The 16,249-nt window shown below is 57.6% G+C and overlaps 1 long non-coding RNA gene across 2 annotated transcripts; it reads left to right on the top strand.

Moving 5' to 3' along the window:
- Positions 1-2,558: 2,558 nt before the first annotated feature.
- Positions 2,559-5,723, top strand: LOC139362588 (uncharacterized). Of its 2 annotated transcripts, none has more exons than XR_011621732.1 (4): positions 2,559-2,848; positions 3,292-3,399; positions 3,768-3,993; positions 5,532-5,723. It is a non-coding gene; the product is annotated as an uncharacterized lncRNA (long non-coding RNA). The 2 variants fall into 2 exon arrangements; XR_011621733.1 differs by having other exon boundaries at positions 3,763-3,993.
- Positions 5,724-16,249: the final 10,526 nt, after the last annotated feature.

Genomic DNA, 16,249 nt, shown 5'->3' with positions numbered 1-16,249 from the left:
CCCCCTCCTCGGGGCTGCCCCCCGCCTGGTATTCACTCGATCTTCAGCATTCAGCCTCGGAAGAGCCACCCGGCTATTTACCATGGACTCATTTAAGTTGGTTAATTTTTAATAATGTTGAAATTTCCATGTGAATAATTCAGGTAAATTATTTATTAAAGCGCAGGATAAAGGGACCAGGACAATTACCAGCTGACAGTGTTAGCTGCGGCGTGGCGAGGTGGGCGAGGAGGGCGAGGTGCGAGTGGGAGGGAAGGCCTGCGATGGGCAGTGTCACACGGACCCTCACTCTGAATATCAGACCCAGGAGGGCTTGGCAGGGCCAAACCTTCTTCTCCCTCCACGGCCCCACCAACAGTCTGGCCACCTGACCCTACAGCCGGATAGCCTCTGGCTCCCTCCTGAGCTATCCACGAACCCACTTCCAGCAGCTTCCCTTACACCCCTGCGGCCTCGCTGGCCCCTCTGGCAAGAGGGAAGCCTGGAATCCGTCTGCAGAGGCCAGAGGGAAGTTTTCTGTGCCCCAATCTCATTCCGTCAGCCCAAGTCAGCCCTACAGCAGTGACTGCCCATTGCACTTAGATAGGACACCCTGGACCCTGTGAGCTTCCTGGGACCTGGCCAGCCTCGCTCCCCACTGCAGCCCGTGGCAGCCACTGGGGCCTCTGTGACCCTGCATGGCTGTTCCTTCTGCTGGCTCAATGCTCCCTGACGCCTCACCTGCCCCGCCCACCATTCCAGCAGGAAGGGGCCGCAGCCACACCAGGCCAGGCGGTGTCCTCTGCACGTCACCCAGCCCCCATGGGGTTCTGTGAGCTTGGCCCAACAGACAGGTCAGGGGCTGCCCCAAAAGGGTCCCTGGACATCGGGAGCTGCCCCTCTGCTGCCCCCTGCCCAGCTGGACAGTCACCTCCACCCTCCCAGGGCCTCGTGGCCAGCGCCCGGGAACCCCCGACTCTGCTCTTTCCACACACCCTCCCCCACCAAGGCGCCCAGGCCTGACGCCTCCTCTCTGGTTACCTGGGTCACCGTTCATGCCATCTTCTTGCTGCCTCCCGCCTCATCTTCAACAACCCTGAGGTCCATCCTCCACTCAGCTTCTCAGGTGATTCTCAAAGGTTAACACAACCACATCCCTCTCCTGCTCCAAACCCTCCATGGCTCCCCAGTGCCCATGGAATAGAGTCCAGGGCCCTAGGTCCCACAGTCCCTCGGCCCACAGGTGCCACCTGCCTCTGCCCTTCTCTATCAGCCCATGCCCAGTTGCCCCGAAAACATGAAACTCACCCAGATCCCAAAGTCCCAAAGACACGGTGCCAAAGAAAGTGTAAAACATCTCAACAATTGTGATTCCACAGCAAATAATAGTATTTGGGATAGGTTGAGTTACATAAAACACATTATTAAAATTAATTTTATCTGCTTCTTTTCCTTCCTTCCTTCCTTCTTTCCTTCCTTCCTTCCTTCCTTCCTTCCTTCCTTCCTTCCTTCCTTCTTTCCTTCTTTTCTTCTTCCTTTCTTTCTTTCTTCCTTTTTTTGACAGGGTCTTGCTGTGTCATCCGGGCTGGAGTGCAGTGGTGTGACCTCGGCTCACTGCAACCTCGACCTCCTGGGCTCAAGCGATTCTCCCGTCTCAGCCTGCCGAGTAGCTGGAATTACAGGCACGTGCCACCATGCCCAGCTAACTTTTTAAATTTTGTAGTAGAGACTGGGTCTCACTATGTTGCCCAGACTGGTCTCAAATTCCTGACCTCAAGTGATCTGCCTGCCTCGGCCTCCCCAAGTGCTGGGATGACAGGCGTGAGCCACCACACCTGGCCTCCATTTTCCTTTGCAGTGCCTGTCATCTGCGTTATTATCAAGGAGATGTGTGTATCTGGCCACTGCCTGTCCATGAGCAACAGGAATGTGTCTGTCTTGGTCCCTGCAGTATCCTCAGCACGCAGTAGATAAGTCTTCAGTGCACAGTAGGCATAGCCTCAGCACATGACAATCGTGTAATCAACACATAGTAGGTTTGCAGCACACAGTAGGTAAATCCTAAGCACACAGTAGGTAAATCCTAAGCACACACTAGGTAAATCCTCAACACATGACAATCGTGTCAACACATAGTAGGTGTGCAACACAGAATAGGTAAATCCTCAGCATATAACAGTCTTGTCATCAACACATGGTAGGTGTGCAGCACACAGTAGGCATCTCCTCTGCACACAGTAGTTAATCCTCAGCACATGACAATTGTGTCATCAACACATAGTAGGTGTGCAACACACAGTAGGTAAATCCTCAGCACATGACAATCATGTCATCAACACATAATAGGTGAGAAGCACACAGTAGGCACTTCCTCAGCACACAGTAGGTCTGCAGTGGCCGCATGAATGGAGCCCTGGAGTTCTACTGGGTGGAGGTCTACTGGATGGGGCAGTGCTGCAGCTGGGGGTGGAGGAACCTGAAGGAGCAGGCTGGGGGGCCCATGAGGGGCCATGGGACACCCACGGAGGGTGGGAAGCTGCTTAGAAGAGGCTGGAGCTCAGGGAGGGCCTGGGTGGAACTTTCACGGGGCGAGTGGGGAAACGGGCTGTGGGCCGAGACCCAAGGCTATAAACTGGGAGGGGCCATGAGCCCCGCCCGTGGGGAGCAGCGATCCACAGCCGCCTCTGTGGAGCCCCAGGTGTCTCAGCCCTTCCACCCCCACGGGCCTCTCCATTTGCCACCTCGCACATCTGCAGCACCTTCTCTTCCAGGCCTCACAGGAACCCGGGTGGGAGACTGGGTTCTTCCCATTTTCCAGATGAGGATGCTGAGGCCCCAAGTGGCACATGGAGCCAGAGCTCATACCCAGGTGTGTGTGACCCCAAAGTCCTTACGACCGGGTCCTGCACTCCCTCAGGCAGAGGCAGAAGTACCCCCATAGCCTCCTGCAGCCTCTTCCTGAGGCTGGGAAGAAACTGAGGCAGAGCCAAGCAGTCCCTGCCGTGACCCCACACGGGGCATCTCCCCAGAGGCTGGTTTTGCCCAGGGCCAGGAATCCCAGACACAGACCCCCAACCCGGGACTTAGGCGTTGACCTTCTCAGGCGGTCACGTGGACACGGGTGTCCTTTTTTATTAAAACCCAACACGTGCGGCCCCGGCCTCCTCCCGCCTACCCCAAAGCCACCGGCCTCCTACGACAGCGACTCCCTGACTGCCTCCTCCGGCCACAGCCCCTCCCGCTTTAATTACCAGCACCTAGGGTGGCGGCACACTAGGCGGCTTCGCACTCATTAAAGTGGGGGCTTTACAGGATGGCGCCGTCCCCCCACGCCCAGGGGACCTCACAGCGCCAGTGACCCACAGGCCAGATCATTCCAGAGCTAAACAGGCAGAGACCAGGCCTGGAGCCTGCAGCCAGGTAGGTGATGGGTGGAGGGGGGTGCTGGGGGCCGAGGCTCAACCCCACCCTCTGCTCCTCTGCCCTGCAGCCTTGAGACAGTGACTCCACCCCCTGTGCCTCAGTTTCCTCTCCCATCCTGTGGAGAACACCTGGGCACTCTCAGGGTTCATCCATTCCTTAGACAAACACCACAGTAGTGAACATCGCTGAACCCTCCAACCACTCTGTGGTCCCCACCTTGCAGGAAAATGGTGGATTCCAGGGGCAGGAGGAGGCAGGAGGGGTTCCCAGAGGGGCGGGGGTCCCAGGCTGCAGCTCCTGGGTGGGCAGCCTTCCTGGGCCCGCTTTATGTGGTTCTGACCTCACTGATCAAATCCTGAGCCCAGGGCCGACGACACAGACCTGGAAGGTCCCCAGGCCCCTCCCTGAGCCTGCAAGCGCATCTCTGCCCCATCGAAGCTCAAACTCACCTCTCCTGGGAAGCCTCACCGGATGTGCTCTCCGGGAGCTGCAGAGCTGAGGGGAGGAGTCCGCTGTGAAGTCTGCTTTGAAGTCTGCCGCAGGTCTGGGTCACCCCCGACCTTGTCTCCGGCTCCTGGGGCTCAGTCCAAGGTATGATTCAGGGCAGGTGACAGGAAGTTGAGTTTTTGTTTTTGTTTTTTTGCTTTTTTTTAGGGGGGACAAAGTCTCGCTCTGTCACCCTGGCTGGGGTGCAGTGGTGCAATCTCAGCTCTCTGCAACCTCTGCCTCCAGGGTTCAAGCGATACTTCGACCTCAGCCTGCCGAGTAGCTGGGACTACAAACGTGTGTCACCACGCCAGGCTAATTTTTTTGAATTTTTATCAGAAATGGGGTTTCACCATGTTGGCCAAGCTGGTCTCAAACTCCTGACCTCAGGTGATCTGCCCGCCCCGGCCTCCCAAAGTGCTGGGATGACAGGCGTGAACCATCGTGCCCAGCTGAAAGTTGATTTTTTTTAGAAACCCCAGGCCTGCTGTTCAGAGGTTCCCCTGGGGCACCCCCCAAAAGAGGGCGGAGAGCTGGGGCCGGGCCAGAGCCACACTCACTGGGCCACCCAAAGGCTCAGGGGCACAGCTGTGAAGTGGGCATGAGCCCAGCCCCTCTGGGGGCAGCAGGGATTCAGGGGCCCCGCCTCTGAGGGTTGCACTGGGGCCCCACGAGAGAAGGCTCGCAGGGAACCTGGGCAGGCCACCTGGGAGGCTGGGACCAGACTGCCTGGACCCCACTCTAGCTTCACCACTTACTGGCCTTGGGCAGCTGCCTGGCCCCTCTGAGCCTCTCACTGTCCCCATCTGTCAAGTGGGATAATAATGATAGCAAAGTGCTGGAGATTGGAATTATTGATACAACGGGCCACAGTCTCACCCTGGCACTCACTCATGTTGATTTCCAGCTATGGGAAAGTCTGCACCGGTGTGCTGGAAATGCTGGGTGCCTGCGGAGGGCCCCCGCTCCCTGGGACAGAGCTGGCCTGCAGCTTCCCATGAGGCCCTTGCCAGGGAGAGGGGCCCAGCTTGTCCCTAGGTGTGGTGTCCATGGAGACAGAGGGGACCCACTGCCCCCAGTCTGGGGGTCATGGTGACCTGGTGCCCCAGGAGGGAGCCTGAGGGGGGCAGGAGCTTCCCAAGATCCAGCCTCAAAGCTCAGTCCCTCAGATAATAATAACATGATTATTAAAAATAATCATCAGGCCGGGCATGGTGGCTCACGCCTGTAATCCCAGCACTTTGGGAGGCCAAGATGGGCGGATCACAAGGTCAGGAGATCGAGACCACCCTGGCTAACACAGTGAAACCCCATCTCTACTAAAAATACAAAAATTAGCCGGGCGTGGTGGCGGGTGCCTGTAGTCCCAGCTACACGGGAAGCTGAGGCAGGAGAATGGTGTGAAACTGGGAGGCGGAGCTTGCACTGAGTGGAGATCGCGCCACTGCACTCCAGCCTGGGCGACAGAGAGAGACTCAGTCTCAAAAAAAAAAAAAAAAAAAAAAAATCATCAGGCTGGGTGTGGCAGCTCACGCCTGTAGTCCCAGCACTTTGGGAGGCCAAGGAGAGAGCCCCAGAGTTCAAGACCAGGCTGGGCAACACAGCAAGATCCCATTTCTATATAATAAAATAAAACTCGCCAGGCGTGGTGGCACCTGCCTGTCGTGCCAGCTGCTCGGGAGGCTGAGGCGGCGGAATCGGCAGAATCGCTGGAGCGATTGGAGGCTGCAGTGAACCATGATCGCGTCATTGCACGGCAGCCTGGGTGACAGAGCGAGACCCCAACTCTGAAACACAAATAAACACTTCTAAAAAGGAATAATCAGTGGAACTATCAACGTGGAGGGAGGCCTTGGTGCTGCATCTCATTCGATTTTCACCTGCCCTCCCCAGGAGGGAGGGACTAGAGTGTCCCCGTTTCAGAGACGAGGAGACTGAGGCCAGAGAAGCCAGGTCATTTGGCTGGTGCTGAGACCTGCCCGGGTTTCGGGAGAGCAGCCTGCAGCCCCCAGGGCCCCTGGCTGATATCTAACAGCTGGAGCCAGCCACCAGGCCCCATGCCAGGGGGGCCTCCCGTCCCCACACTGTGCCAGGAAGCATCTCTGGGAAAACTCGTCTTACAGATTTGATTTAATCACCAAATGCTGATTTTTGCAAAGCAGGTCGTGACCCTGGTCATTTTGTGAAAGTGAATTGCCTGGGAAAATGGAAATTGTCACTTTATTACAGGATTAAAAAAATTCAATCCCATTTGAATAAAATGGGAAATAGGGCAGGCCCGTGTCCTTCCGTCCCCCGTTATTAGTGAATTAGGGTCCGTGGGAAACCTGGGTGGGATTTCATGAACAGGATTTAATTCCATCCTCTACCCCCCAAGCTGGGGTTGCCCCTGCAGAATGGGGGTTTCCAGCAAAGAAACCCACCTCCTCCTTCCCCCCCATTTCCTTCCCCAGCCCCCTCTCCCCTCCCAGGGACTTGACAGACTTTCCAACCAGGACCCCCTCTACCAGTGCCCCAGGCACAGTGACTCCAGCCCCTACACTGTGACCAGGCTGGTCCTGCCCCAGGGTGCCAGTCCCCTGTCAGGCCTCACATCCCTCCGCCCAGGGCTGCTCCTGCATGAAGACCCGCCCAAGGGATGCTGCGGGATGTATGCCCTGACCCAGGCCAGTGTCCAGTGGTGTGGTCAGATATGAACCTCCACCCTCAGGGAGCTGGGAACACAGTCCAGCTCCGTCCCATTGGGCCAGACACACCAGGCACTCAACAGATCTCTGCAGGGTGGCCGGCATGCCGAAAGCAGTGAGAAGCTGTGATTTTTATACACTCATTTAGTGTGTGTGTGTGATGAAAAATGCACCTGGCCTGGCGCGGTGGCTCACACCTGTAATCCCAGCACTTTGGGAGACCAAGGTGGGCGGATCACCTGAGGTCAGGAGATCGATACCAGCCTGGCCAACATGGTAAACCCTGTCTCCACTAAAACTACAAAATTAGCCTGGCATGGTGATGCATGTCTGTAGTCCCAGCTACCGGGGAGGCTGAGGTGGGAGGATCACTGGAGCCCAGGAGGTCAAGGTTGTAGTGAACTATGATTGCACCACTGCACTCCAGCCTGGATGGCAGAGCCAGACCCTCTCTCTAAAAAAAAAAAAAAAAAAAATTAGGCTGGGCACGGTGGCTCACACCTGTAATCCCAGCACTTTGGGAGGCCAAGGTGGGCAGATTGCCTGAGGTCTGGAGTTCAAGACCAGCTTGGCCAATATGGCAAAACCCCCGTGTCTTCTAAAAATAAAAAAATTAGCCGGGTACGGTGGTTCACACCTGTAATTCCAGCACTTTAGGAGGCCGAGGTGGGCAGATCACGAGGTCTGGAGATTGAAACCATCCTGGCCAACGTGGTGAAACCCCATCTCTACTAAAATACAAAAAATTAGCTGTGTGTGGTGGCACGTGCCTGTAATCCCAGCTCCTTGGGAGGCTGAGGCAGAGGAATCGCTTGAACCCGGGAGGCAGAGGTTGTAGTGAGCTGAGATCATGCCACTGCCCTCCATCCTGGAGACAGAGCAAGACTCCGTCTCAAAAAAAAAAAAAAAAAAAAAATTAACTGGTCATGGTGGCGGGCGCCTATAATCCCAGCTACTTGGGAGGCTGAGGCAGGAGAATCGCTTGAACCCAGGAGGCAGAGGCTGCAGTGAGCTGAGATCGCACCACTACACTCCAGCCTGGGCGACAGAGCCAGATTCCATATCGAAAATAAATAAATAAATATTTTAAAAAATTAATTATAACGAATCACCACTATCGGCACTGTTAGGGGCACAGTTCAGTAGCGGTAAGCACATTCACGTCCTCATGCGGCCGTCGCCACCGTCCGTCCACAGAACATTCTCATTCTCACCTTCCCAAGCTGAAACCGTGCCCCTGGTGAACGCCCACTCCTCAGTCCCCATCTCCGTCTCCCCTGTGTCAGGCTTCATACCTGTTCCATGGCCCTGACTGTGTTTCATGGACACTTCCAGAGCCGAGCCACGCCATCTCTGAGGGGGCTGTGGGAGACGTGTGCACCCCGACACCCCTCTCCGCCAGGTGCTCTCTGGACAGGGGGTGTTCAACCCACAGAGCCAAACGCTGCCTTCCTGGGTGTGCTGGTACCCGGCTACTCCATGGGACCAAATGCCCCCCACATTCATGTGCAGGTAAGACCCCCTGGGCAGGGGCCCACCGTCTGGGGGTGATGACTTTTCCTGGCACATAGGAGAGTGGAGGAGGCCGTCTTTGACCTGGGAGAATCTGGGAGTGAGTGGGGGGACACGACAGGAGCCAAGGCAGGTGAGCTCAGGAGAGAGGAGTGGGGGCAGCTGGGGTTGCCAGGAGTCCACTCTTTACCCTGCAGGGATGGCTGGAGAGGAGTGGGGGCTGACTCAGGAGTGACTCAGGAGTGACAAGTGTTCCTCCTGCGGTGAGACCCAGGCTGAGTTCCCTGGTTTATAGTGGACCCCTGCGCTCACTGGCCGAGAGGGGTGATGGGTGAGCCTCACTCCCCCTGGGCCTCAGTTTCTGCGTCCATCAAACGGGGCTGCTCCCCAGGCCTCCTCCCACCCTTTGTTGTCTATGCTCCCCACTAGCTCCAACCGCTTCCATGGCATTTATGAGGGACACCTGGCAGAGCCCAGCACCACCTGCTGGCATGGTCACCCACCTCTGGGTGGGACGCGTGGCTGCCTTGATTGCCTTCCCGGGCAGGTGTCCACAGGGGCCCAGCCACACACACCAGTCGGCAGAGCAGGCGAGAGGCATCTGCCTTTGCCAGAACAAAATTAAAAGAGGATTCGGGAGATCAGGCCAGCCTGTCGCTGGAGGAGGCCGAAACTTAACCCTTCCCAGGCTGGGCTGCATGGGCCAAGCTAAGGCTGGTGGGGCAAGCAGGAGCCAGCATTGTATGTCAAGGCCTGGCACCCCAAGAAAGAGGGCCTGGGGGCTTCCCCAGGAGTACCACCCTCCTGACAGCATCCTGCAGAGCCCTCCCCGCTGTGTCCCCTCTGGGAGCTGCCCCCACCTCCCTAGCTTCTCCACCAATACCTTGGGCTCCTGGAAGGCTGGCCCTTGCCTGGGCTCTGTTCAGCTGCAGAATGGATAGGATAGGCAAGTGCCTCCCAGCCTGCCTAGCCTCTGCTCCCTTCCTGGAGGCTCCTCATCTTCTCTGCGAGGACTGACGTGGTCTCCCGCGGGTGCCCATGGTAGCTGGGGCCAGCCCTCTCCCAGACAAGGGGCAGGCACCCGGCCCAAGGTGGCCGACCAGAGATGGGATCACCAGCCTTTACCTTGAGCCGCAGCAAAGGGGTGGAGGAGGAGGGGGCCTCATGCGCCAAGCAGTGCGGTGACACAGCCCTGGCCCACCTGTCCCAGCCCCAGCTCCTGTTGGCTTCCTGCTGCACACCTCGCCAGAGGCCCTGTCCCACCCACACACCAGGGTCTTTAGCTTCCTGGGGCTCATGAACCACCACCCCTTCCTGAATATTTTTGGCTCCCATTAGTCAAAGCTGGTTTTTGTGACTTTGAACTAAAGACCCCAAAAGACACAGCACAGGGACTGAGAGGAAGGCACGTCACGTGCTCTGCAGCCAGGCTGCAGGTCTGTTCACCTGAAAAGAACCTTCTGAGCCCCCTGTGTGCCAGGCACTGTTCCAGGTACTGGGGGGACGGCAGGGAACAAGGTAGACACTCGTCCCCCTCGGTGTGCGTTCTACTGGGGCCGGCCAACAAGGGATATGTAAACCACAAACAAATCAGGCAATTTTAAGTAGAAAAGATACTGAGAAAAACGTCCAGTGGGAAGGTACGTTCTAGGTATCTACTGCTGTCCGTCAAACCACCCCAGACTAAAGCAGCGATCATCTTACTGCGCTCATCAACTCTGCAGGTCCCGTTCAGCCTGGGTGCAGAGGATGCCTGCTCATGGCACCTGCACCCAGTCACTGCTGAGCTTCCTCACAACATGGTGGCAGCGTTCTGCAAGCAGGTGTCCCAAGAGGACGGATGGCAGCCTTTTATGACCTAGCCTTGGAAGTCGCTTAGTGTCATTCTGCTGCAGTCACGGCCTGCCCAGATTCCAGGAGAGGGAAGATCACCTCCACATCTTGATGGGCTGGGACCAAGGTCACATGGTCGGAAGAGCATGGGGGAGGGGAAATGCTGCTGCAAGGCAGGGAGGCAGGGCAGACCCCTCTGGGGAGGTGACAGCAGTGGCCAGGAGAAGCCGGCTGAGGCCCAGGAGGGTCCGACTGAGGACAGGTAGGGGGTTGGGTTCTGTTATTGCAGTGGGGTGTCCCCTGGATGCCCCACCGTGTGCCAGGCTCTATTGTAGGCCCTGGGGTACTGAGGCAAGAAAGACCCAGTCTCAACCTCAGACCCCATGTCAAGGGGAGACAGAGAAGCAAAAAGCACAGTCCAGACTATCTCTGTTGGGGTGCTCTGGGCTGCAAGGGATGGAGCACCCAGCTCAGCTCACTCGGCTGATAACTCAGGGGCTGGAAGCATAGCCAAGTGGGTGGATGTTGGGGAGGGATGCTCGGTGCCACGGGGTACTTGCCAAGCTGGACGTGTATTCATTAACCGCTCCCACTCCATTCTACAGAGGAAGAACGGAGGTGCAGGTAATGAGATGGTCACCCATGCCCACAGCTAGCTACAGGCCTGGACTTGTACCCGACACCCGGCTCCACAATTCTTGTGCTCTGTTCTGCCTTGGGGAGGGGCGTGGGGTCAGAAAAAGGCCTGGGTCCAGACGCCACATGGGCAGTCTCCGCTGAGAAGACCCTCGTGTTCTCCACCGAGCAGACCCCCAGCCGTGAGCAGACCCCACATGCACAGTCTCTGCTAAGACCCTCGTGTTCTCTGAACACACGGCTGTCATCAGCCAGGCATCCCCGAGGACCCAAGAGGCACAAACAAGGCCAGGCAGTCCCAGGGGAGGCCAGCGGTCCCAGGGCGCCCAGCCCTGCCCTCCTCAGCTGCCTGCGGGTGCCCTCGGGGCCTGGGTCTGCAGCCCAGATGCATATTCTATCTAGCATCAGGACCGGGCACAGAGAGGATGCAGAACCTATCTGGCATCTCAGACTGCTTCCCCTACTGTGTCCTGATGGAACCCCGGGAAGCCCCGAAGCCACCCCTTCAGGCCTGGATCCTGCCCCCGGGGTCCCCACATCCCAGCCCTCCATCCCAGGAAGCTCCTGCTGAGGGACCCCCTTCGTCCCGTCCCTGCATCCTAGACCCCACCCTGTGGGAGCAAAACCGGAACCCAGAAAGTTGAGCCGCTTGACTGGTGCAGAGCTGGGACACGAACCCAGGATGCCAGCTCGGGCCTCAGCCTCACCCGCTGCAGATGCTGTCCCCAGCCCTGCCAAGGCCCGGTGCAGGCCCTCCCAAACACACACGGCAGATTTTTATTAAACTTCTTTGTTAATTGCACAAGTAATGCACCAATACATCTGGAGTGAGTTTTAAAACAAATCCCAGACACCATATCATTTCTCTCATAAATACTTCAGTATGCAAATGGGGCTTTAAATAATTTGCTGTTTAAATGATGTTGGTTTCTCCTGTGAGCAACAGAATTCCATGCTTACAGGCTAGCCGAGGCAGGGAAACTTCACCCAGGCCCAGTGGCGCCCCACTCTGCCCTCGGCCAGCTCCATGCCTGGGCCGTGTTTGTGTGTGGGTTCTCTGCCATGCGGATTTCATTTCGCACCTTCTCTTCTCTTGAGTTCCACATCGGCAATTCCCCAGCGCTGCTCCCGGCTCGAGAAATATCCGTCCCAAAGGCCTCCTTGGACGTTGCTGTTAGGCACAGTTTTTCTCGGCTATAAACACTGCGCTGAACGTCTTAGAGCAGGAGGTGCTGTATGGTTTTCGGATCATTCTCGGAGGAGGGGTTCCCAGAGGCTGGATTCCGAAATCAAAGCACCCGTCCCCAAATTGCTTTCCAAGAAGACACAAACACTGTTGAAATCCTCGTAAATCATGGTTTTTGGGCAGAGGGGGGTGTGTTCTCATGCAGAGGTCACTCAAGCAGGGGGTAGTGGGAGCACAGGGGAGCTGGTCTCAAAGGCCACCAACACCGCCTTGCCCATGGGGGTGGCTGAACACGTCTTTCTGCCTTTCCAGCCTCAGTTTCCCCATCTGTCGAGTGGCCACAGGTTTGTGTGTGCGGCCGACCCCAGGAAGATGGCTCTCCAGGCCTCAGTGGAGGCCGTCCCCAGACCTAGAGGGAAGATGCGTCTAGCAGTGCCCTGTCCACCTCACTGCCGGCGCCTGCTCTGGAGGAGTTCAGAGAGTGCTGGGGAGGGGCCTCCCACCTCTGCAGGGATTGAAGTGTGTTTGTTTTCATTCCCCCTCCCCCGGGCCTCAGTCCTGCCCCCAGGGGAGAAAGGCAGCTTTGTAGAATCCAGGCAGGAAAGCAGAAATCTCAGGGCCCAAGTCCCCCAGCCTGCATCTCTCCCAACCTGTTCCTTTCTGGGGGCCAGAGAAGGGGTGCTACCTGCCTAAGGACACACAGCCTCCCTGCAGCAAAGCACCTCTAATCTGCGGGTTCTCTGGCTCCTGAGATCCTGTAACAGGATCTAATCCCATACAGCAGTCCCCGTTCCTGAGCGGCCTCCGGTGGCAGCACCTGCCAAGGCCCCACCTCTGGGCCCCATCCTCCCCTAGGCAGGGGCGCTCAGCAGCCGTTTCAAGGATGAGGAAACTGAGGCTGGGAGGGCCAAGGCTCGCCCCAGGACACCCAGCCGGGCTCTCAGCCAACCAGCTGAACCCGCGGGCTGCGCTCTCCCCGCCCCTGCCCGGCGAGTGCAGATTCCCGCCTATTTTCCAACACCCGCCTGCAGGGGAGTCGGGCGCCAGATGGGATCGAACCCAGCAAGGTGAGAAATCCGGGCGGGGTGGCAGATGGGGAGGCCCTCCCCGGGGAACCCCGGGAGAGGGGAGGACAGCGAGGGCCCCGGGCGCGGCCTCTCGTGTGCCCCCGGCGGAGGGGCGCAGGCCCACATCCCCCCAGGGGCGCCGCAGCTGTCAGTCCGTGGTGAGTGGCGCCATCCGGATCGGAGATGGGCGCAGCTGCACCGCCCCAGGGTAGGAAGCACATCGCGGAGGCCGCGCGGCGCGGAGCGACCGGGGACGCCCCCTGCGGGCTGCGGGCGGGAGCGCGGACCCCGGCCCATCCCTGACCCGGCCCACCGCGGACCTCACCCATCCTGGACCCCGCCCATCCCAGGCCCCGCCCACCCCAGACACCGGCCCGTCCCTGACCCTGCCAGCCCCTAGCCCCGCCCAGCACCGACCCCATCCGTCCAGACCATGCCCATTCCAGGCCCTGCCCCCCATGGACCTCGCCCATTCTTGACCTGACCTGCAGCGACTCCAGCCCATCCTGGACCCCACCTACCGCAGATCCTGCCCGACCCAGCCCACCTAGGACCTTGGCCCACCACGGACCCTGCGCATCCCGGACCCAGCCCACCGCAAGCTCCGCCTATCTCGGACCCCAGCCTATCCCAAATGCCGCCCACTACATGGTCCCCAGCCACCGCGGACCCCACCCACCGCAGGCCCCGCTCACCTCAGACCACCCCCCAACATCGGCCCCCTACTCCCACCCTGTTCCATCGCCCACCTCCGACCCCACCCAGGCAGTCTCAGCCGATGGCCTTGAGACGACTCCAGCATCATTCGCTGAGGGTCCCCCACCTCCAGGGCTCCCACTAACCTAAACATTTGTGTGCATTTAATTCAATTTTACAAACGAGGAAACTGAGGCCCGGAGCATTAGATTACGTGCCCTGCTAAGTGGGGCTAGGTGAGACCACTGTGACCCCAGGCAGCCTGTAATGGGATTGCCTTCCAAAAAGGGGCCCTGCTGTGTGGGATATGAGATGGCGGGGAAGGCGGGCAAAGGATTTGCAGGCACGTGCTGTGGTGCAGCTGTTGAGGCTGGATTTGCAGGGCCGGACCAGCTCACATGGAGGGGCAGTGTGGATGGTGCAGTGTGGTGAGGGTTGCCCGCCCTTCCTCTGGACAGGGCAGTGGGGAGGCGGAGGCCGGGACGGAGACCCCAGGAGCCCTGGGGACGCGCAGGCCAGGCACAGACACTGCCAGGCTTCCTGGACCCCTCCCCATTGCACCTGCTTCGTCTGCAGACTGCTCCCCGTGTGGGCAGAGAGGTCCTGGGGGTGGTCTGGGAGTAGAGACGGAAAACCCCCGAGGCTCCCACAGTCAAGCCCCTCCCTGCAGAGAGGGGGCTTCAAAGGTGTGAGATGACAGAGGAGAGGTTGGCAAAGCGCCCCACATCCCCTTCCCTGGCTCATCTCCTCCCGGGGAGAGAGAGACAGATGGAGAGGGAGAGAAACAGAGAGAAACCAAGAGAGACAAGGGGGCCAGATCCCAAAGGGAAATGCAGCTGGACAGAGGCAGACGGAGGGACGCAGGGGAGGGAGTCAGCAGGGAGAGGTTTTGGAGGAAGATTTTCGAGTTTTTCCCTCAGGTGTTTGCACAGAAGGTTTTTAATCTTTGCTGGAACCTGCCTGTGGCTCTGCCCACTTCAGCCAGCAGTGACCACCATGTGACCCAGGCAGGGTCACTGGGCTCAACCCTTCCCTGCCAGTCCCGATGTGGATATGAGCATGGATACCAATATTTCTGTCTCATGAAGGGCTGGGATGCTTGGGAGGCACAGGGCTCCAGCCCAGCCTTGGGAGTCCATCACAGCCCAGCCAGCCAGCTACACCTGATCTGGGCCAGAGCTTCCAGTACCCAGCCTGCAGAGCTGTGGAAGTGCAGAGGCAAGGAATCATAGAGAGGATTTTGGAAGTGACATTGACCTCTGCTTGAATGCTTCTGCTGACGGGGAGCTCACTACCTCCAGAGACAGCCCACATTGTCTCTGGGTATCTCCATGAGTTAGGAAGCACATTCTCATTTTGAGCAGATTCTGTCTCCCTTTCACCACCACCTCCCACCTCCAAGCCCTGCCCCACGATTTCCACCACTGACCCCTGGAACCACACACAGCACACACATCCCACACATTTATCTGACAAACATTTATTGAATGCCTACTCTGTGCTGGACCATAGGCATGAACAAGGATATGAGGCCAGACCTCTTGCGGCTGTCTCCTTAGAAACTGAGCACGGAGGGAGAAGGCACCCTCCAAGCCTGCACCACCAAAACAGAGGAGGCAGAGAACACGCATTGCCTCTGTATCTCCTGCGTGCCAGACCTCAGCCATCATCCCAACAACATGGTGGTGGTGGGGGGGTGTCATTATTATCTTCAGTTTACAGATGAGAAAACTGAGGCTGAGGGGGTTACGACTCTGTGCTGGGCACCAGGCAGGCAGCAGTGAGCCTTGCCTTGGCTACATGATGGGTTTAGAGATGATCGTGTGACCCAGTTCAGGCCAGCGAGTCATCAGTGAAAGCAAAGTTGGCTGCCTTTTCCTCTGGACTCAGTTCTGGTCTGGAGCCATGGCAGCTGTCTTGCCATGATGAGGGCACTAAGAAAGATGCCAACAGCCGGGTGCGGTGGCTCATGCCTATAATCCCAGCACTTTGGGAGGACTAGGCGAGCGGATCATGAGGTCAGGAGATCAAGACCATCCTGGCTAACATGGTGAAACCCATCTCTACTAAAAATTAAAAAAAAAAAAAAATAGCTGGGCGTAGTGCTGTAGTCCCAGCTACTCGGGAGGCTGAGGCAGGAGAATGGCATGAACCTGGAAGGCAGAGCTTGCAAGGAGCCAAGATCGTGCCACTGCACTCCAGCCTGGGTGACAGAGCAAGACTCTGTCTCAAAAATAAATAAATAAATAAAAATAATTTAAGACTGGGTGCAGTGGCTCATGCCTGTAATCCCAGCACTTTGGGAGGCCAAGGCAGGTGGATCACGAGGTCAGGAGATCAAGATCAGCCTGGCCAACATGGTGAAACCCCGTCTCTACTAAAAATACAAAAATTAGCCAGGCATAGTGGCACATGCCTGTAATCCCAGCTACTTGGGAGGCTGAGGCAGAAGAATCGCTTGAACCCAGGAGGTGGAGGTTGCAGTGAGCCAAGATCTTACCACTGTACTCCAGCCTGGTGACAGAGTGAGACTCGTCTCAAAAATAAATAAATAAAAAGACAGACGCCAACACAGAAAACATCAGAACCAAGAGACAGAAAGACACTGGGTTACGATGATATTGTATGAACTCCTGGATCCAGCCGCTCCTGAAGCCGGTAACCCTTGAATTTTCACACAAGTGAGAAAACAGTTTCCTTCTTTGGCTTAAGCCAGTTTGAATTGTGTTTTCTGTCACCAGCAA

Source organism: Macaca nemestrina, chromosome 4 (genome assembly GCF_043159975.1).
Source record: "Macaca nemestrina isolate mMacNem1 chromosome 4, mMacNem.hap1, whole genome shotgun sequence".
Taxonomy (NCBI): Eukaryota; Metazoa; Chordata; class Mammalia; order Primates; family Cercopithecidae; genus Macaca; species Macaca nemestrina.
This window is presented reverse-complemented; position numbering and strand designations above follow the sequence as displayed.